Consider the following 23,289-nt stretch of genomic DNA (forward strand, 5'->3'; position numbering starts at 1 on the left):
ATTCAGATGAAGACCACATGTCTTATAACAGTTTTTCAGAGATTTCCTTAAATATCTCCAGACAGATACTGGCATGGTTCCTTTTAATGGACATGGCCGATTTCTTTTCCCATCCTTGAAACAATAGAAGCATGTGCTCCAACTCTAATAACCATGTCGCTGGGACATTATACTCTAATCTTTAATTTCGTCCACTTTTATTTCCCTGGTGATATTTTCAATGTCTTCTTCATCTTCCGCCAATATTAGTTGGTCATCAGTAAACAATACAGAAATTATGGTACAATCATTGATTGGGCCCACCATGTCCTTACCTTTTTTCTTCACTTTTATAGAGCTTTCTCTGTATACATTTTATTAAGTGTCAGTGATAGGCTGTATTCTAAATGTAACTTTTTTATAACTATAAATCAAGGCAATAGAAAATTCTGTATTTCTATTCTTGATGTACACTTTTCATATATGTTCTGTACTACTTTAATTATGAGAGAATCAATATTACATTATTTTAAAGACATTCACCAAGTGCATAAATGCATATTGTCTTAGGATTTCTCTACATTTAAAAATACTATGTTAACGGTGTGATCTTAAATATTTTCTTTTCAGTTGTTTGTTGCAAAGGAAATTACGTCAGTAGCTGATCTTCCTCTTCTAAACTCAACTTGTTCTTCAGCCACCACTTTCTTAAATTCCTTGACATTCTATTCCCTACAATTAATACACTAATAATTTTTTTTCTTGTGAACTGTTAATATAAAATACACTTGCCAAACATCTGAAATGGCCATTTAAACGTTTTTCAAAAAGGTGTCTGAAATCTTTTCATAATTTATCAATGGCGTATATCAGCAGTTCAGCTGGGGTCCTTCTAGGTTGTGTATCTCACCAGTTCCTTAAGGCATTGATTGGACTTTTTCTATTTATATGTTCAAGGAAATGCCTTCCTTATTATCTGTTAAATATCTTATTCATTGCGATCAATAGTTCTTACCCACATTTTATCAATACTTCTTCAATATATTTTCTTAAGACTGAATACAAATATATTCGATGTGTTGTGTTCTTCAGAACATCTGCTTTGTATTTTCAATACCTTTGCAGTTTCTAAACTTCTTATACAATCAATGACATACTCAGTTTCATCACAAGACTATACATAAGTCGTATTTCTTTCTACCATCACCATTTTTCAAATTTTTTCTCATTTCACTCTTCACTACACATTGTACTGAAGATATATTGTATTTAGCCATATTAAATATTCCTCTTCCTTTACCTGCTCTTCTTTCTCTACATTCAAGTCAAAATGACTTCCTCCACTTGCATTTAACTACTTCACCTAGAGCTTCTTCGGCACCCTTGTCTAAAATATTAATGATATAATTGTATTGTATATGCTTATTATCAAATTCTGTAACAGCTAATTTTCACCTAACCTTGTTCTATACTACAAATTTTCTAGGCTATTGGAATTAGGCTCTGGAATCGTTATTTCAGCTTCCAATTCTTCCTCATTGTTAACAATTTCTAATTTATTTGTATTGTATAGATACTTAAATGCAATTTTGGGGTTAACCAGGCGATCACTATGAGACACTCCTCTGTATGCTCTGACATCTTGTGTTTTTGAGGCTGCTTTTGCCTAGTTATTGAGTACTCAGTTTCTGATTTTCATCGAAGTTTATCTTCATTCCATGTATATTAAAAATTTCTGTCTTTGGATGACTGAATTTTCTTCACATGTATTAATTAATTTCATGCTATTATCATTCACAATATATGCTCCATATTGTCCTACAATCTTCTTTCGTATTTGTCTCCCATTTCTACTACTTTATTCACCAGCAATAATTTCTCTCATGTTTTTGTTTTTAATTTCTTCTGCTATCTCTGTGAAAGAATTGTCATAATGTTATGCTCTATGTTTCAAAAATAATCAGTTTGTAGAATAATATATCTTTGAAAAGATCTGGTTCATTTTCACTCATTGCATAGACTCCTAATACAATTACTAGTTTTGTGTCTATGGGAAGTCATGTTTACTATGATCAAATTTTCATCAGTAGATTCGCAATGTGTAATATGCTTCTGCATTTTTTTCCTTATCATTTCTGATACTCCCTACTTTTCTGTTTTAGCACCATGCTCTATAAATTTAGAAATTTACTTTCTGATTTACTAGACTGATTTGCTTCCTGAGCTATGAATAGCCTTGATTAGACATATGTTGGTGTAATATAGTGCACAGGTTAAATATCTAATATGTCTCTTCTTAAGGTATATCTTCACTTCCTCCACGTATCAGAATAATTGAAAAGTTTACAGTGATTAGTACAGACACAATATCCCATAGCAATTATTTAAGTCACTGCAGCACATTGAGCCTCAACTTGTGTTCATTTCAAAGAAATGAACTCTTGAATACGTTCTGCAATAGCTTTGGTTACTTCATCCATGCTGGCAGTACACTTAGAGTACTTTGAAACCAACGTTACTGTATTTCAGTTACTATAAGACCATATCTTTGCGGATATACGTGCTTACATGTGAATACTTCCTGCAACTGTTGGAAAAGAATATGCTGCGTCTGGAAATAGCGGCTAAGCGAGATAGCGCATCGTCCGCTTTGTGAGCCTGTTTTCATTTTGCCTGGGTCCCCTCTTAATTATCTTTGTCTCTTGGACGGGTGCGCTTGAAGCGATCTTATTTTTCCGTGTTGTGCCAGTTTTCCTTAATTATTTGCCTCTTTTGTTGCCCGCCAAGTTGTGAAACTGTAAGGGCGACGCACATATCAATTTAAAATAACGGTTTAAGACAGTTGCACGTGGGAAACAAGTATGATCATTTCCTCGAAAGTGCTTGGACGAAAAATTTTCATTTACTTTTTTACCATTTCTCTGACCACGGAAGTTTATCTTCTACATTTTTTGATATTTCCAAAAAACCTATTGTTTTTAGTTATTGTTTATAGACACTTGCCTTCAGAACGTCATACTTTATGTAAATGTCGGTCTAGCCAGGTAAATGCACACCATTCTAGATTTATATTTGTTATTTTGTTTGGTGCCTGAAAACGAATTGTCATAGTGTTATAACGCGTACCTGGTTTGTATGTAATCGATGAGTTGATGTTAAGTCAGTGAAGTTACCTTGTGGAGAAGACACATTCAAAATCCTGTCCAAGTAGTTTGATTTGGGTTTTCGTCGGAATCCCTTACCCAATTAAGAAGAATACCGAATATGCTTTTTCAGCAAGATTATTCCGTTTCAATTTTTTGTCCAGTGTGAACGAATGACGTGTGTTTAGTGAACCTTACGTCAACTATATGCCAAACTCTCTCCATACTTTCTTCCTGGTTTCTTTGTGTATTGGTTGAGTCTTTAGAATAGCATCTTCCTTTACATGTTAATTAATTACTTTATGGCATCACAAACTGAACTACAACTAACAAGCGTGAACTGCATAAATTTACAAAATCAATAAAATTAACTAGTAAATGTACAAATTATTAACTAAATTTGCAATCCATTCAGGTACTACCTCTGTCACTTCAAAGGAATTTTCTCTATCGCCAGGATAAGCAGATCAGCTACAGTGTGTTTGATGGTCTGATGTTCATTGCCACAGTCTCAAAACGAAGAAGAAGCCTTTCCCCATCGGTGGAGGCTTTCTACAAAGCCGAATACTATTAATTGTTACTACTATTAACAATACTATTAATTGTTTTACAAAATAGTTGAGGTTATTCCATGTCGGTTGGTCTCGTCCCAGTTCTTATGGGCGTCTGATATTCCACGTCTCTGAACTCTTCCTCCTCATGTGGAAATCCACTGCTTGCACAGTTGTTTGGCCAATATGATAGATGGTTGCCTGGATTTTAATCGGTTCATTCCAAATGTTGGCATATCAAGTGGATTGCATACCTGGGGAATTTTAACCCTCATTTACGTAACGTATATCTTTTGCACATTTAAATACCCTGGGTCGGCTTGGCACACTACGTCTTATACGAGATTTTAAAAGAACAATAGGATTTTGTGGACATTGTCATGCACAAATATTTTGTTTTAATGTTTTTTAGTATAATATAAGACAGCTGAGATTGTTTTTAATAGGTTTATTTTGTTAAAAAAGCATATTTTTAATCCTGAACAGTTTTCTTTGAATAAACAACCTTTTGAAAACTGAAGCATAAGACTACATACTGTAAGTAGGCTGTTTAGGTTTTTATATTGGTAACACCATGTAGCGCTCTATATGAAAATCACTGGCTGTGCTGTGTGCAGTCTGTGGCTGGGTGGCATTGTTGTAACATTCGCCATTGTAGTGTTGGGCTGTTGGCTGTTAATAGCGCATAGCGTTGCGCAGTTGGAGGTGAGCCGCCAGCAGTGGTGGATGTGGGGAGAGAGATGGAGGAGTTTTGAAATTTGTAAGACTGGATGTCATGAACTGCTATATATATTACGACTATTAAGGTAAATACATTGTTTGTTCTCTATTAAAATCTTTCATTTGCTAACTATGCCTATCAGTAGTTAGTGCCTTCATTAGTTTGAATCTTTTATTTAGCTGGCAGTAGTGGCGCTCGCTGTATTGCAGTAATTTCTAGTAACGAAGATTTTTGTGAGGTAAGTGATTTGTGAAAGGTATAGGTTAATGTTAGTCAGGGCCATTCTTTTGTAGGGATTATTGAAAGTCAGATTTCTTGCGCTAAAAAAATATTGTGTGTCCGTTTAAGCAGTCATGTATAATTGTTCTAAGAGGACGTTTCAATACTAGTTGTCACAAACTGTTCGCAAATTGGTGATCATGCTATCAACAAAAGAACAGAACATTATATAAAAACCGTTCATTAATTTTTTGAGTTTTTGCGCACCTCTCAGCTATGGTCCTGGCCTACATGTTCTGTGCCCTTACAGCACACTGCCTTTTCTTTTCTCTCCTTTGAAACTGGACGTAATGAATACCTGCTGTTCTGTCGACTCACCATGCAGTTGCTGTTGCCATTCCAGTTTCTTGTTTGATGTATAGTAATGAACATTCCCATATCCGAATATACGGATTCTCATAGAAAGGGACTGGAAAATCTAACGATTTTAAACTGTTGGATCAAACAGAGTGAAAGTTCCTTAATGAAAAGTCTTCTCTTGTGGAAACGCCCTTCGAGATTTGTGCGATGTTGTACTGTGTAAATAATAAAGGTATTTAAAACCCACACGTCAATTGTGTTTGTCTTTCCCATATATAACTGCGCACTAAAGGATCCATAGGATCTACATAACCCTTCACTTCATTATGTAATTTCACATTATCAGGCTCCCATTTTGGATGTTGTACATCTGTAGAATTATCAAGATGCATGGTATGGTGGTTATACACTTGTTTCTCTTTTTTAAATGGAACTAGAATAGGATTTACTTGTCTACTAATACTTGCCTTGATCTACTGTGGTATCTCTCTTCTATTCATGATCATTGTTTCCACAACAGTCTTTTAGTGAAGTGATATTCTGCCAATGGTACATTAGCGAAATAATTATCTGCAGTAAAATATCTAGCCATACCAGCAATATTGCCTGAAGGTATTTTCTCTGCAGTTAGGTCCAAATGTTCTTGGGTAGATCATCTGGTTCTCTTCCTGCATACACAAGTCCATCAATCGTATTATTAATTTCAGCTTCGCAAACGCAGAACATTTTCAGTCCATACTTTACATGCCCTTTTGACACGTACTGCATGAATCCACAACGGCCCCTGAACAGAAGTAGTTGTTCAACCGATGTAACATTAATTTTAGGTACTCCCCTACAGAGTCCTGTAAATATTTTCAATATGTAGCATATAGCAACAAGTTTCTCAGTTTAAGACATAGCCTCCCTTGTTCTTTTTTTTATCAACTCTAGTGAATATTACTATAGCCTCAAGTATTGTAGATATTTATAGTTGACTGGAACATCTCAGCCTTTGTTATATCCAATGTGAAGCAAAATTCCCCAGAAAGAAAACATTTCATCATGCTAGTTCAATTTTCTTAGTGTACAAACTCCACTTGCCTCTAAGTTTGTGTCCCTCGCAATTTCATGCCCAATGGCTAGAATAATAAATCACAAACATCTTTTGATGGGTAAGTGATTATGCCCCCCACCCATTTGGCCCAGGTACAAATTTCTCAAATAGCGTACAGTTCATTTATTTTGCACTAGGAGGGGTTTTACTCCACAGCATATCACTTGGAGCGATATACATATTAGCAGTTCCATTTCACAGTTGTCACTGGTGCCAGTAATTGTAACTGAAAAGAAACCATTATCTCCAGCTACCGTTGAGTAATAACTGATCCCAAATTAGGGCTTGAAAAAGGGTATATGTTCCTGCTCCTTTTTTACCCAAAAAGAATAAAATGAAGAAATAACCTAAGTAACACAAAGATAAATGCTGCTCATGCTGTTGTTCAGTGTTTGCAAACAACCCCTAAATCATTTCCATACTGTATCACAAGCTCGTATCTACTGTAATATTTCACTCTCCTATACAACACAGGAATACACCAATTCACAGCTGAACTGACTTGAAAGTTGCAACAATCTATTATCTGCAATCACAAAAGTCTATATGTGCCAACAATATCTACTCTGAATTCCAACAAAGGATAATCGATTACAACTCACTCCTAATAAATCACACTAGAACATAAACCACACGACCCGTCGGAACACGCATATTTAAAGAAGAAAATAAAACGTTACATTTAAAACTAGTTACAACGATTTCTAGTAGCACCATTAATGTATGATGAATATTGCAAGATCGGATACCCAATAGTGGGAGCTATCTTTTGAGTCTTTTGTACAGCAATTGAAAGTTAACGCACTCTCTGGGTCTGTTGGACCCAGGCTATGCATACTACAGTTCATTAATTTTTCTTATTCCGTGAGCAGAGCAATCTGTCTTCACAGATCTGACGGCACCATGTGTCTCAGAGACGATAATGAAGGATGAGAAGTAGATTTCATGGAGTCTGTTGCGGCCTTTCGAAAAATTAATGGTGTCACTCACCTACTCAGGGTTGATATATTAAAGGTTTTAGCTGGTTTCGTTGTCTAAGGGCTGGAATACTTAGTTGCCACATGGAAAGCCAAATACTGCTGAGTCGACAGTATACAATATGAATATACACATGAATCGAATGGTCGAAAGTCCCTATCACTCGGCAATAGCGAATTCCCAATGCAACATAGAAATTTATAAATGAAAGATTTCAATTAAATAAAATCTGTAGGTGCTATTTTTAACGACTTTAAATGATAAATACGATAGCAGAAGTACCTGCAAGAATGCCATTTATTACTGCAAAACACTTATTGGCGTCGACGGTCCAGCATTAAAATAAAATATAAGTTGAATAACAGGGAAACAATAGATTCCTACATCACGTAATTAGTTATGAACAACAACATAGCTCATTAGATATTCACTTCTAAACACGTACTACATCTTCACAGCAGAAGCCACGGAAATGTCACAAGTGCACAAGTCGGTACTACGAAATATTACAGTCTCCCGCGACCACGTGGAAACTGCTCAACAATCTCCAAGTCTTTTGTCCGACCGTCCGTCATACCTTCACGTCCAGCATTCCTCCATGTTCTGTGCAACCCGATGCTCCTCCCCCATTTCCATTCTTCTGTAACCGCCTACAGTAGAACAAGAGCTGTGATTGGCTAGAGCGCTCCTGCCGTGTCTCCAAGCCAATGCACACTCACATTTTGAAACACATACAAGCTACTGGATTTACATTTAAATAACTTGAAATTAAATAAATATGCCTATGGCTGGACCATAAACACCCTCTAACACACATTATTAAATACATAAACAAATCAAATAAACATAGGTTAAAGGAATAGAAACAAAAGCAGGCTAGTAGCGTAATGTCTCTCTACTTTCTAAAACACAGTAAATATTTGACCAATTCCTTCATGAATAGTACATATCGGATATAAACAAGACAAACCCAAATAAAAATATTTATAAGCATGCTGCTACTGTTTTTTCGTGTAACTGTGGAGTAATGATGGCTTAATGCGATCAATAGTAATCGGCCTCTTTCACCTCGAATAACTTATGTACTATTCAAGTTACATGCCTGTAATTCATACAAACTTAGGTTTACACTAATGGCTTTCTAAAGGCATGTCAGTCGACAAAATCGGATGAACCGTTTAGATTTTGGAAATTCGTTGCTGGGTGTAACTTGAATAATTTACAGTAAGATACTAAACTTTAAACTAATAAAGATATTTAAAATATGATTGCACCATCAGAATCATCGTACAATTAATGGTAATGTGCGTGTTTCTTTTTAAGGTACCGGGATTCCTCTGGCTATTATGAATTTCTACGTGAACTGTGAAATTTCGGCCATTATGGTTTCACTAAGTCTGCCGTCTTTGACAGTCCCAACATACAAATCTCCTTTATCGGCACAAAGCACAGTCCTCGTCACAGCGTCAGCAAGGAATTTACAACCAAGCGGTCGGCCTGGACCACACGCCGTGTCTACCCCTCTTGCTCTGCCTAACGTTCAGCCCTGGCTTGCCGAGCGGCCCGTGCAGCCATGCTAACTCCAAAATTAGAATATTTTCAGGGCGCCGCAACTCGCCCGTTACCTCACACTCCTCCACTTATTAACATTCTGGCTTGCCACAATGTGCAGAAGTAGCACCCTTCAATTGATACAAATACCTATAAAACAAATTACAAAGAACAGAATTGAATGATTAAAACGCCAGGCCATTAGTGTTTACAAAATTTTTGTAGTGGTGTGAGAGCAGCATTGATTTCGAAATAACTTAAACTAACATGAATTATGAACGAAATGGCATATTAAATAAATGCCTGCATTTCAGTTATGCATAAACAATCTTTATTTGGACAAGAGTTAAAATTTTCTAAATGCACTTTCACTTATGTGTAATTTTGTAAGCACTTCTTGTGTCACTCACTCTGTGCTAAGGCGCCTTCTTGTGCAAATTTTTCCGTCGCACTACACATGCTCACATGGATTCTAGCACGAAGTATTGATCAACTCACAGTCTTTTGACCAAGTGCCTCGCTGAAATCGCGTCTGCCTCTGAATTCCAAGCTCCACCGTTTATCATGACAAATCTGTCTACAACGAAAACCAAAAGTAGAAACCCATCAACAAACGATTTCCCAAACCCAACTAGGATCCTCGCTAAAGATTCCCTCCAGCGGGAAACAATACTTTAGGAACAAAGTCACAAGGAAAACGACTTAATCACGGTAAGGTCAAATTCCCACAAGTCCAATTTAATTTACATTAATAATTCCTTCCTACCCCTACACACCAAAAAATGTGTGCACATACAATTACAATTTTAATATCTTTCAAATTAACCACTAAATTATTTGACACACTCTTGTACAAAGCATAATTAATATATATTTTACTTAAATCCACAAAGTCACTGACCTCCACGTACCCTCAGCACCTGAACTTCTCCCTCTTGCACACATACAGTGCCACAATGCACTAATTACTGATGAATCCTCAAGTAATAATATAAAACTATCCCTCCAAAATTACTACCACTAATTAAAAATTAGCACAGCTTCTCATTTCTCCACTTTCTCTATATACTCTTGACTTCATCAACCACTTCCTTAATTCTATTATGCATATCGACTTCCTCACTCCAGCCCTCAGTAACTATGGTGTGAGCAACCTGAGTTTCACCTGTTAAAAGTCTTTTAAATTTTACTTGACTTTTTTCATTCTGAAATTCAATTTGTAGGCATTTCCCTACACCTCTTTACTAGATCACTCACTACAAAACATTCTATCTCGTATTTACTTTTTCCACATTTAAATTATAAAAGTATTTGTTGTCTTATATGCTTAATCATACCACCAACTGCCGTTTTAATCGAACGCCAGTGGCTGGGAAGATTACTAGTTTCCCATTTTTTATCATGTTCATAAAACTTCCCGACACTGCTGACATATTACTACCTGAATCTAGAAGTGCATCTACCATTTATTTGCCAACTTTAATTTCAATGATTGTCTGTACATTTACCATTTCCTTTCGTTCTAAATATTTCTCCCTTAAGAAATCGTTTCCTAATTTCGTCCCTTCTCTTCCAGTTCAAGCATACACACATCCTGTGCTATCCATCCCTCAATCCCATGTTCACTCCCAATTAATTCATTAAATATTTCCTTCGCCCCAAATTCCTTCCTACCCTTTTCTAAACCTCCAGCAATTTTAAACTTCTTTCGATTCCTCATATGCGGCAGTAACGACTGTAACGCTCTACCGTACGAGCGCCAATCAGTCACAATGAAATCAATCTCCTCCTTCATATACCAATTCGTACGAACTTCATTACACAAACCATCCCCATCCACGCTATTTACTTCAGTCCTCTCTAAAGTTTCTGTTAGTTCTTCCACACATTTCACCGATTCACTACTCACAGCATCCACAACTTTTCTGCTTTTCCCCTTAGAACTATCCACACTTCCAACTTCAACAAAATTACACATAAGTTCACTGTTAAACACTTTATCTTCCTGAAATAACATATCGATGTGTAAGCTTTCATCCCCATAAAGAGTCATCACAACAACCATATCTCCTGATGCGGCATTTAAATCTTTACATAAATTCACATCAGGCACCTTACTTTCCTCCATCGACAAATGAACTTTACGTGAATCGTACACAACTTTATCTTCCGTCGCTACATTACACAAATTTCTGCTACAATGTCATACAATTTTGGAACTTCCAGACTTGCTACATTCCGATGTGATAGGACAAAAATCAGCATATACTGCCATTTCTACACACTTTTTATCCATATCAACCCTGGAGCCTACTTTACATACATTCTCACATTCATAACCTGACAAACGTTTTAGATCCACACATTCGTCAATAAGTTTCATTTCGCCTTCATTCGTGACAAGAAACGCGTAAATTCCTTCCTCCGAAGTATCAAATGGTTCAAATGGCTCTGAGCACTATGGGACTCAACATCTATGGTCATCAGTCCCCTAGAACCTCCCTACATAGGTGGGTGTCAACAAAATATTTACGCTTTCGGAAGAGAAAGTTGGTGATTGAAATTTCGTAAATAGATCTCGCAGCAAAAGAAAACCGCCTTTGTTTCAGTGACTGCCACCCCAACTCACGTATCATATCGACGACATTCTCACCCCTACTGCGCAATAACACAAAACGAGCTGCCCTTCTTTCCACTTTTTCGATGTCCTCCCTCAATAAAACTTGGTGAGGATCCCATACAGTGCAGCAGTATTCCAGCAGAGGATGGACAACTGTAATGTAGGCTGTCTCTTTAGTGGATTTGTCGCATCTTCTAAGTGTTCGGCCAACAAAGCGCAGTCTTTGTTTCGCCTTCGACACAATATTATCTATGTGGTCTTTCCAATTGAAGTTGCTCTTAGATTTGTGCAATTTATCGCATACCCAAATGTTATCAGATTTCTTTCAGTACCCATATAGATGACCTCGCACTTTTCTTTGTTTAGTGTCAGTTGCTACTTTTCGCACCACTAGATGATTTAGTAATTGGAATTGATCGTCTGATGATTTTACTACATGGTAAATTACAGCGTCATTTCCAAACAATCCAAGGGGGCTGCTCAGATTATCACCTAGATCACTTATGTGAATCAGGAACAGCAGAGGGCCAATGACACTACCTTGCTGAACGCCAGATTTCACTTTTGTTCTACTCGATTATTTACCTTCTGTAACTATAGACTGTGACCTCTCTGAGAGCAAATCACGAATCCAGACACAACTGAGACGACACTCCATATACACGAAATTTGATTAATAGTCGCTTGTGAGGAACGGTATCAAAAGCCTTCTGGAAATGTAGGAATATGGAATCGATCTGAGATCCCTTGTCGACAGCACTCATTACTTCATGGGAATAAAGAGCTAGCTGTGTTGCACAAGAACGATATTTTCTTAACCCATATTGGTTATGTATCAATAAGTCATTTCCTTCAAGGTGATTCATAATGTTCGAGTATAGTATATGCTCCAAACTCCTACTGGAAATTGAGGTCAGTGATATGTGTCTGTAAATCAATGCGTTACTCCTCATTCATTTCTTGAATAATGGTGTGACCTGTGCAATTTTCCAGTGTCTGGGAACAAACTTTTCGTCAAGTGAACGGTCGTATAAGATTGCTAAGAAAGACGCTATTTTGTCTGGACACTCGGGAAGGAACCAGACTGATATACCATCTAGACCAGAAAACTTACCTTTCTTAAGTGATTTGACTTCTTTTGCAACACCTAAGACATCTATACTACTGGCCTTTAAAATTGCTGCAACACGAAGATGACGTGCTACAGACGCGAAATTTAACTGACAGGAAGAAGATGCTATGATATGCAAATGATAAGCTTTTCAGAGCATTCACACAGGGTTGGCGCCGGTGGCGACACCTACAACTTGCTTACATGAGGAAAGTTTCCAACCAATTTCTCATTCACAAACAGCAGTTGACCGGCGTTGCCTGATGAAACGTTGTTGTTATGCCTCGTGCAAGGAGGAGAAATGCGTACCATCACGTTTCCGACATTGATAAAGGTCGGATTGTAGCCTATCGTGACTGCGGTTTATCGTACAGCGACATTGCGGCTCGCGTTGGTCGAGATCCAATGACTGTTAGCAGAATATGGAATCGTTGGGTTCAGGAGGGTAATACTGAACGCCGTGCTGGATCCCAACGGACTCGTATCACTAGCAGTCGAGATGACAGGCATCTTATCCGCATGGCTGCAACGGATCGTGCAGCCACGTCTCGATCCTTGAGTCAGCAGATGGGGACGTTTGCAAGACAACAACCATATGCACGAACAGTTCGACGACGTTTGCAGCAGCATGGACTATCAGCTCGGAGACCATGGCTGCGGTTACACTTGATGCTGCATGACAGACAGGAGCGCCTGCGTTGGTGTACCCAACGACGTTCCTGGGTGCACGAATGGCAAAACGTAATTTTTTCGGATGAATCCAGATTCTGTTTACAGCATAATGGTGGTCATATTCGTGTTTGGCGACATCGCGGTGAACGGAAATTGGAAGCGTGTACTCGTCCCCGCCATACTGGCGTATCACCCGGCGTGATGGTATCGGGTGCCATTGGTTACGAAACACTACATTTAAGCAGGATAATGCAGGTCTGCAAGTTGCAGGTCCAGTACGGGCCTTCCTGGATACAGAAAATGTTCGACTGCTGCCCTGGCCAGCACATTCCCCAGATCTCTCATCAACTGGAAACGTCTGGTCAATGGTGGCCGAGCAACTGGCTCGTCACAATACACCAGTCACTACTCTTAATGAACTGTGGTATCGTGTTGAAGCTGCATGGGCAGCTGTACTAGTACTCGCCATCCAAGCTCCAAGCTCTGACTCAATGCCCAGGCGTATCAAGGCCGTTATTACGACCAGAGGTGATTACTCTGGGTGCTTATTTCTCAGGATCTATGCACCCAAATTGCGTGAAAATGTAATCAAATGTCAGTTTTAGTATAATATATTTGTCCCATGAATACCCGTTTATCATTTCTTCTAGCTGTAGCAATTTTAATGGCCAGTAGTGTACGTTTATGTCACTTATGCTAACAGCTGATCTAGTTTCGAATTCTGGAATAGTTACTTCATCTTTTCTCGTGAAGAAATTATGGAAAACTTCATTTATTAACTCGGCTTTAGTGGCACCATCATCGGTAACATCTACATTGCATTCCGCAGTGACGGTATTGACTGTTTCTTTGCCACCGGTGTACTTTACATGCGACCAGAATCTCTTTGGGTTTTTTTACAATAATTGGGACAATGGTTCATTGTGGAAACTATTAAAAGCATCTCGCGTTGATGTCGACACTAAATTTCGAGCTTCCGTGAAACTTAGTCAGTCTTCGTGATTTTGTCTTCTTCTGAATTTGGCATGGTTTTTTCGTTGCTTCTGCAACTCTGTTCTGACTTGTTTAGTGTACCATGGTGGATCAGTCACGTCTGTTATAACTTATGCCGTATGATTCTATCTATTGCTGTCGATACTGCATCTTTGTATTTGAGCCACAGCTGGTCTACATTTACATAATTAGCTTGATAGGAATGAAGACTCTCTCTTAGGAAGGCGTCAAGCACTCAAGCACATTCTTATCTGCTATTTTAAATACATATATTTTGCGTGTACTATAGTAGTTTTGGTTGATATGGTTTTGAGCCTCGCTACAATGACCTTGCGTTCACTAATCCCTGTATCCGTTTTGACGCTAATAGATCACGATTATGTAGCGAACATAATTTTCTCGACCGGTTGTTACGCGATTGCACTTCCCCCGAATTTCCCCCGTCGATTCTGTGTTATTTACTTGGACCCGTCAACGGTAGTTATCACTCCCTTTCGTTCTCCGACCATTCTGCACATTCCAGCGACTATCTCCCTAAGAATTCTTTTGATTTCTCTCACGATTATTATTTTGGGGATCATTATTTGGATATCCATTTTGATAACTAACACCCGGTTTGCTCCAAGGTTTGAAATTCAAAGCCCTCTGTAATTTTTCAACAAATTCTAGCAATTCGTCCACGGAGCCACATCGACAATGGACAAGATCCCATTGATAATTTTTGGGTAATCACCTTTTTACCGCGGAGATTTGCGTTAAAACTCCCAACGGATGCATCACATGCGTAAGCTTACCAAGTTCGCGCTTGCAAAAATCACTCATCGTCCCATTACCGTACCTGTAACTCCGCGTCTGTTTTTCCTCGCTCCAAAATGTATTCAAAAAACTCTTTTCGAGCTCTTCGTACGATTGACACGTACTGCCTTTAACATTTGCTCAAGACTGTGGGTCTCCCTCCAAATGCCGTTTAACGTACTTTATTTTCGCTTCGTCCGACATGCCAAGAAAAAAAGCTTCCCTACACGCAGTCAAGAAATTTACTAAGTGATATCTTCCATCGTCTTGTAACATTTCACAGATCCGGTATTGGCATAAGGGATATTTATAAATGGCGTGGCCTGTTGGAAGGGTAACGTATTTAAATCACTTTTTATCCGTTGCATTTGTTTTTAAATTAATTTTTGCTGGTAAAACTGGACTCTATTTTATCTTTAATTTTGCCGACTTCTTTCTCCCCCTCGACTACGCGATTGTCAATGTCACTAATTACTAAATTTATATCGCTTTTAAGAGCATCTTGCGCTTTTTTTATACAGTCGCTTACCTTGACCCGAATTTCATCTGTATCTTATCCATTTTTTCCCCAAGATCTTTTTCCACTGATTCGATTTTAGATTGTACTATTTCAACTTCATCTGCAATTTTCTCAAAGCCACTTGGACACATTTTAATTTATCATCAATTGATTTTTCAAGGTTACTGATAACTTCCTTTCTCACAGCGGAACCTATTCAAGTTCGCATTGTACCCATATCTGTTCGAATTGTACTAATATTATTTGCCATTGTATTCATATTATTTCCCAATCCTTGGATATTTTCATTAGCTGATACATCATATCTCCCCCACATTCGTTCCCCTTGGCTGAATTCCTACTAGTTACACTTTCGTGCTCTGATTTCGGACTAACTGTCTCACTTACGTTTTCAGAATTACACACATTACGTGACTGTTTTATATTCGCTAGATCTATCACTGGAGCTTGACCTTCGGAATTAAACATTATCTCACTATTTGCGCAGGTAGTTATCGTATTTGAGTTGGTTCCCTCTGCCGTGGTGATTCCATCGGTTGTAGTGGAAGACAACATTGACGACTGCCCTGGAGTAGTCGAAGATGCTGCTGTCGTAATGCTGTTGATCTGTATCCGCCACTGGAGAAATTATTAATTAAAATCTGCAGGTACTATTTTTAACAACTTTAAATGACGAGTAAGGTAGCAGAAGTACGTTTGAGAATGCCGTTTATTACTGCAAAACACTTATTGGTGTCGATTGTCCAGCAGTTATATAAAATGTAATTTCTATAACAGGGAAACATAAGATTCCTACATCACGTAATTAGTTATGAACAACAACATAGCTCATGAGATATTCACTTCTAAACACATACTATGTCTTCACTGCAGAATCCATGGAAATCTCACAAGTGCACAAGTCTACACTACGAAATATTTCCATCTCCCACGACCACGTGCAAAGTGCTCAACACTATCCAAGTTTTTCGTTCGACCGTCCGTCACGCATTCCTGTCCAGGACTCCTCCGTGTTCCGTGCGACCCGATGCTCCTCTCACATTTCCATGTAGTGTCTCCATTTTTTGGTAGTCGCCTACCATAGTAACGGGCGCTGTGATTGGCTAGAGGGCTCCTGCCATGTCTCCAAGCCAACACACTCACATTCTGAAACACATATGAACTACTGGATTTACATTTAAATAACTTGAAATAAAATAAATATTCCAATGGCTGGACCATAGACACGCTGTAGCACATATTATTAAATACTTTAACAAATCAAAATAAACATAAATCAAAGGAATAGAAACAAAAGCAGGCCAATAGCCTAATGTGTCTCAGCTTTCTAAACCACAGTAATTATTTGGCCAGTTTCTTCATGAATAATATATGTCGGATATAAACAAAGACATAGACGAATAAAAAAAATTATAAGCATGCTGCTAACGTTTTCTCGTGTAACTCTAGAGTACTTATGGTCTGATATGATCAATAGTAATCGGCCACTTTGACCTCCAATAACTCATGTACTATTCAGGTTACATATCTGTAACTCATACTACTTTTGGTTTACACTAATAGCTTTCTAAAGGCACATCGATAGACAAAATCGGATGAACCGTTTGAAAATTCGTTGCCAAGTGTCACTTGTATAATTTACAGTCAGATACTAAACTTTAAACCAGTAAAGATATTGAAAATATGATTGCCCCATCAGAATCATCGTGCAAATAATGGTAATGTACATGTTTCTTTTTAAGGTATCACAGTTCCTCTGGCTATTACGAATTTCTACGTGAACTGTGAAATGTCTGCCATTAAGATTTCACACTGAGTGCCATCTTTGGTAGTCCAAGAATACAAATCGCCTTCATCAACACAAAGCACAGTCCTTGTCACAGCGTCAACATGGAATTTCCAGCCACGCGGTCTGCCTGGAACACATGCTGGGGCTACCCCTCTTGCTCTGGCTATTGTTGGGCACCATACGGTTACTAATGTGCCCCGGCTTGTCAAGCGGCCCACGCGGCCATGCCAACTCCGAACTTAGAATATTTTCAGGCCGCTGCAACTCGCCATTTACCTCACACTGTCTTTGTCCTCATTGGTGCATTTATCTAAAGATGTTTTTTCCTCACATGTGAACTACGAAGCCACACTGTAGCACAGTATTCGGCACCAGAATAGGCGACCCTAAGGAAGAACATTTTAGTGTTCTAGCTCTTGCTCCCCATGAGGTGCCTCTTGGCTTGTGTATGATTTTACAGGGTGATTTCAGCATTCATACAGCATTTTCGACGTGTTTCTTGTAGTATAAGGTTCTATCAAGAGTTACTCCCTGATATTTTGGAAAGTCCTGGTATGGTGAAGCACCTGACTATTAATGGTTACATGAAGCTTACCACTGGCCACTATGTTGTTAAGGTGCAAGTAGGGAACTTTTGTCTTCGTTGAATGTGATGTTAATCTCCACTTTCCATGCATTGTGCTTGAGTGTCTACCGGTTTGAGAAATTCCCCGTTGAATGGGCAAAACCATATCGTCTGCATAATTGAACTTCATCAGCTCTGTGTCAGGTGTAAAACGAAATCCTATGGAAGACTCTTATTAAGTTTATTCTGCCTTCTTGATCGACTACCGAAGACCACTTGGAATTATCTTTGAGATAACAAGCTGTTTATGAGCCTAATTATTGTTTGAGTAACACTCGCAAGTTTGTACAGGAGTCCCTATTTCCATATTGTATCTTAGACAGCCATAAGCCCAACAAAAGCAGCTGTTATTATAGGTCATTGTTGGAACCCGCCTTCTGTCTGTGTGGTTAATGTAAGTACTTGGTCTGTACCAACTATGTTAGATCTGAATGCTGCTTTGGCGCATGGAGTAGCTTCATGCATACTTGGATCGGTTTTATTAACGATGAGTCTTCCTAAAAGCCAGCAGCAGCCAGTTCATGAGCTTTTTCTGTGGTTTACTCAGCTTTAGTGCAGCTACGATTTTTGCTGTTTCGTAGACCTTTTGGACTGATACCCGGCAGCATAATACTGGTGAGGAAACTAGAAAGCCACAGTTACTGACGAAGTCGGGGTGTGTCGGATCGAGTCCTGAGCTTTACGTTTCTTCTTTCTTCTGAATGCTGCAATGATCTTACATATGTAGAGGTACCTGGAATACTCTGATTTGTTGGGTGGCTTCAGGTACACGATGTTAAACTATTCGTTAACCATTCCTCTATGTGGCTTATACGAGGTTGCTTTGGAGAGGTATGTTACTCTATTTGCGGTCTCGTCTGGTGTTACTTCGGGATCTTTGAAGCTAGCGGGCCGACTTCCTCCTACCTTTCCTGAGAGATTCAGTGCCACTCTGCTTAACCTCTTAAATCCACAGTCATTATTTATGAGTTTCATCAAAAAATGGTTCAAATGGCTCTAAGCACTATGGCACTTAGCATCTGAGAGCATCAGTCACCTAGACTTAGAACTACTTAAACGTAACTAACCTAAGTACATCACATACATCCATGCCCGAGGCAGGATTGGAACCAGCGACCGTAGCAGCAACGCGGCCCGGACTGAAGCGCCTAGAACCGCTCGGCCACAGCGGCTGACTGTTTCATCAAGATGCATTAGCATTTCCTTAGCAGTTTCGCAGTCATTAGTGCTTAAATAGTACTAATATACTTCTTTACAGGCACTGCTCCAGACAATAACATATTCTTTCCAGTATCCTGATGTTGACAGAAATGCTCCATCGCCCTCACCGTAATTTTCACTCACTGAGGTAATCTCTCTGATAACTTTATCAAGTTTCTTAGAGTATTAGTCCAGTCAGTTCCAACCTCCATTTTGGTCTAGGGATTGATCTAATTACAGATATTTGATTTGCTACACTAAGAATTACTAGCCATTGTTGGCTATTTGGGAAGCCCCTAAGGACAATCCTTACCGTATTCAAAAGTTTTTCCTGAGGCTCCTGGGTTACAAAACATTTACCAAGGTTGGAATCGGTCTTCCAAGCGCAGATCAAGTCATTACAACCACAGATAGCTATCACCATTACTGAAGGTATACAGGTTTTACTCCGAGTGTTGACCCTAAGTAGCAGGTATTTAGAAATAATATCCACTGTGCTGTGTTAGTGGAATAGATTTTAGGGACTGTTATTATGGTACGAAAGATACATTATGTAGAGTCAATAAAGAAGCAGGAGAGAAGCGAAAAGAACTGACACCGTCTCTCTAGTATTATGCAGGGAGCCATGAAAACTGTGTGTGTATAACCGACACATTTTTCATCTTCGCATTAAATAAATATTTGGAGTTAGCACTCTTGTTTCAGCACATGACTATGCGTTTTTATCGATCGCAACCTTTGGTCCTCTACAAAAGGCTAACTATAGAAGTATCTTTAATGTGCAATACTTTTAACAAACTGGCTAGTGACACCTCTGACAGAACAGTCACCAGCTGTAGTATCGATAATGATATCTCAGACTGACACGTCTGGTGTGCTTTACAAGTTAGAGAATTACGAGTCAGTCTGGTCACATAACCTATTTGACGAGGACTGAAATCGAAGTTCCATAGGGAGCTGAAGGCTCACGTTCAGTAATAATATTGGCAGTAACGTATTCAGAAAAAACATTTAAATATTACGACGCTTCTTAATAGCACTATAACGTCTCTTCTTTAATAACGACGCTGTTTCGATGTAACAAAGTCATAAGGCGTTTGTGTTCTTGAAGATAAAATTTGTTGTTACACTGGATGGACGTCAGCAGAAATTTATCCTGAGAGGAGCGGGGGGAGGGCAAGATGCTGATACTTCGATACAAATGAGTTGGTGAGTTTCGATAAATGTCTGGCCACTGGAACTAAATTTAATACGTGAAGCAAAAAACTTATATCTCAAAGACTTGATGGTTGCCCACTCAATACCTTATTGTAGGTAGTCTACTTTGCTCCTTAAAATATGAATACCATTACATGATAATCTTTGAAGTGCACATTTTTGTATCACTAAAATGAACTTAAAGTAACACTTTCTTCAAGTTTATGACCTGAAATTTTGTCCTTAATGATTAAATGTGACATGTATCCAACAAAATGGTCAGTAACCTAAGAAATACTCAGTAAAATACGTAAGAAAGGTATTTTCATTCATATACCACTAACATCTATTTGATAATGTATATGAAAAGACGGAAATAGAAAAAATCTTTCATAAGATATTGTTGGTAATAAACGCTGAGCAAGTATACTCCCATCGCGTTGAAGATGTACAGCAATGGAAAGGTAACCTCCCTGGAATTCTGATATAAGGAATCGACATGATAAAGACTGAGGGCGCTACTTCGCTGTCGTAGCGCAAAGTCGGCATCTGCCTTGGGTTTAGGTCAGCCGAAAAACACTAGTGGACCGCATAAAGTAGCATAACTTTCCACGAGTTGGCACCAGCGGTGTAGGGGTTGGGTCTTTCATTAATAATCAGAACTTCCTCGACCCGGGTTCCAATCCTGCTACTCCTCAAATTTTTATTAATGATCAGCATTAGCGGCCGAAGACTTCCGGCGTAAGAAGTCACCCTCATTCTGCCAACGGCCTTGTCAAGTGGGCGGAGGATTGGACCGAGGTTCAGGGCACTCCAATGTCCTAGGGGTGGGAAATTGCCCCTAAAGGACGAAGAATCAACATTGCTCAACAGCATGACGATGCAAAAGGCAATGGAAACCACTACATTAAAGGCACGTAATGTGTAACCACATGACTTGTGGCCTGTAAATGAAAAACTGTCATGACCTCTCCATTGAGAAAAGACTCCGGAATAGGCCCTCATTCGGGTCTCAGGGAGGGGACTGCCAACGGGGAGATGACCATGAGAAAAAGAATGAGAAATCAACGAAAGGATATCGTTCTACGAGTCTGGACGTGTAATGCAAAAGCTCAATCTATATGTAGTAGGGATCAGTGATGTGAAACGAAAGACCAGGATTTCTGGTCAAATAAGAATAGGGTAATGTTAACAGCAACAGAAAAGTGTATAACGGCAACACAATTCGTTATGAACAGTAAGGTAGGGCAGAGAGTGTGTTACTGTGAACAGTTGAGTGATATGGTTGTTCTTACTGACAGCAAACTGACACCGATAACGATAGCTCAGATGCTGAAAATGAAGAGAGGGAGAAAGTATATCAGGATATTGAAAGGCTAACACAGTACATAAAGGCAGATGGAAATTTGATAGTCGTAGCGAACTGGAATCGTGCCTAGCAGCAGACATAGACTCAGATCATGATGTAGTAGTGATGAAGAGTAGGCTGAAGATTAAGACATTATTCAGAAAGAAACAATACGCAAAGAAGTGGGATACAGAACTACTAAGAAATGACGACATACGATTAAAGTTCTCTAAGGCTGTAGATACAACACTAAGGAATACCTCAGAAGGCAGCACAGTTGAAGAGGAACGAACTTCTCTGAAAAGGGCCTTCACACAAGTTGGAAAGACAACCATAGATAGCCGGCCGAAGAGGCTGTGCGGTTAAAGGCGCTGCAGTCTGGAACCGCAAGACCGCTACGGTCGCAGGTTGGAATCCTACCTCGGGCATGGATGTTTGTGATGTCCTTAGGTTAGTTAGGTTTAACTAGTTCTAAGTTCTAGGGGACTAATGACCTCAGCAGTTGAGTCCCATAGTGCTCAGAGCCATTTGAACCATTTTTGAACAACCATAGATACAAACAAGGTAACAGCGAAGAAAGCATGGGTAGCCGAAGGAACACTTCAGTTGATCGATGAAAGAAGGAATACAAAAATGTTCGGGAAAACTCAGGAATACAGAAATACAAGTCGCTAAGTAATGAAATAAATAGGAAGAGCAGGGAAGCTAAGACGAAATGGCTGCATGAAAATTGCGAAACTTTCCAAAAAGAAATGTTTGTTGGAAGACAGTCTCAGCATACAGGGAAGTCAAAACAATCATTGGTGAAATTAAAAAAAAATGGTGGTAACATTAAGAATGCAACGGGAAGTCCACTGTTAAATACAGAGGGGAGAGCGGATAGGTGCAAAAAATACATTGAAAGTTACTATGAGGGGAAACATTTGTCTGATGTGGTAGAAGAAGAAACAGGAGTCGATTTAGAATAAATATGGGATTCAGTATTAGAATCAGATTTTAACTGAGTTTTAGAGGACATAGATCAAATAAGGCAGAGGGTATAGGTAACATTACTCCAGAATTTCTAAAATCATTGGGAGATCTGGCAATAAAACGGCTATTCACTTTGGTGTGTAGACTGGCGACTTACCATCTGACTTTTGGAAGAATATCATTCACACACTTCCGAAGAGTGAAAGAGCTGACAACCGCGAGAATTGTCGCACAGTCAGCTTAACAGCTCATGCATCCAAGTTACTGACAAGAATAATTGTAAGTGGGCTGTTTAGGTTTTTTTATTGGTAACGCCACGTAGCGCGTAGCACTCTATATGAAAATCACTGGCTGTGCTGTGTGCAGTCTGTGGCTATTTTGCATTGTTGTCTGCCATTGTAGTGTTGGGCAGCTGGATATTAACAGCACGTAGCGTTGCGCAGTTGGAGGTGAGCCGCCAGCAGTTGTGGATCTGGGGAAGTGAGATGACGGATTTTTGAGAGCGGATGATCTGGATGTGTGTCCATCAGAAACAGTACATTTGTAAGAATGGATGTCATGAACTGCTATATATATTATGACTTTTGAACACTATTAAGGTAAATAGATTGTTTGTTCTCTATCAAAATCTTTCTTTTGCTAACTATGCCTATCAGTAGTTAGTGCCTTCGGTAGTTTGAATCTTTTATTTAGCTGGCAGTAGTGGCGCTCGCTGTATTGCAGTAATTCGAGTAACGAAGATTTTTGTGAGGTAAGTGATTTGTGAAAGGTATAGGTTAATGTTGGTCAGGGCCATTCTTTTGTAGGGCTTATTGAAAGTCAGATCCCATTGCGCTAAAAATATTGGTT

This window comes from Schistocerca nitens, chromosome 2, assembly GCF_023898315.1.
Source record: "Schistocerca nitens isolate TAMUIC-IGC-003100 chromosome 2, iqSchNite1.1, whole genome shotgun sequence".
NCBI lineage: Eukaryota > Metazoa > Arthropoda > Insecta > Orthoptera > Acrididae > Schistocerca > Schistocerca nitens.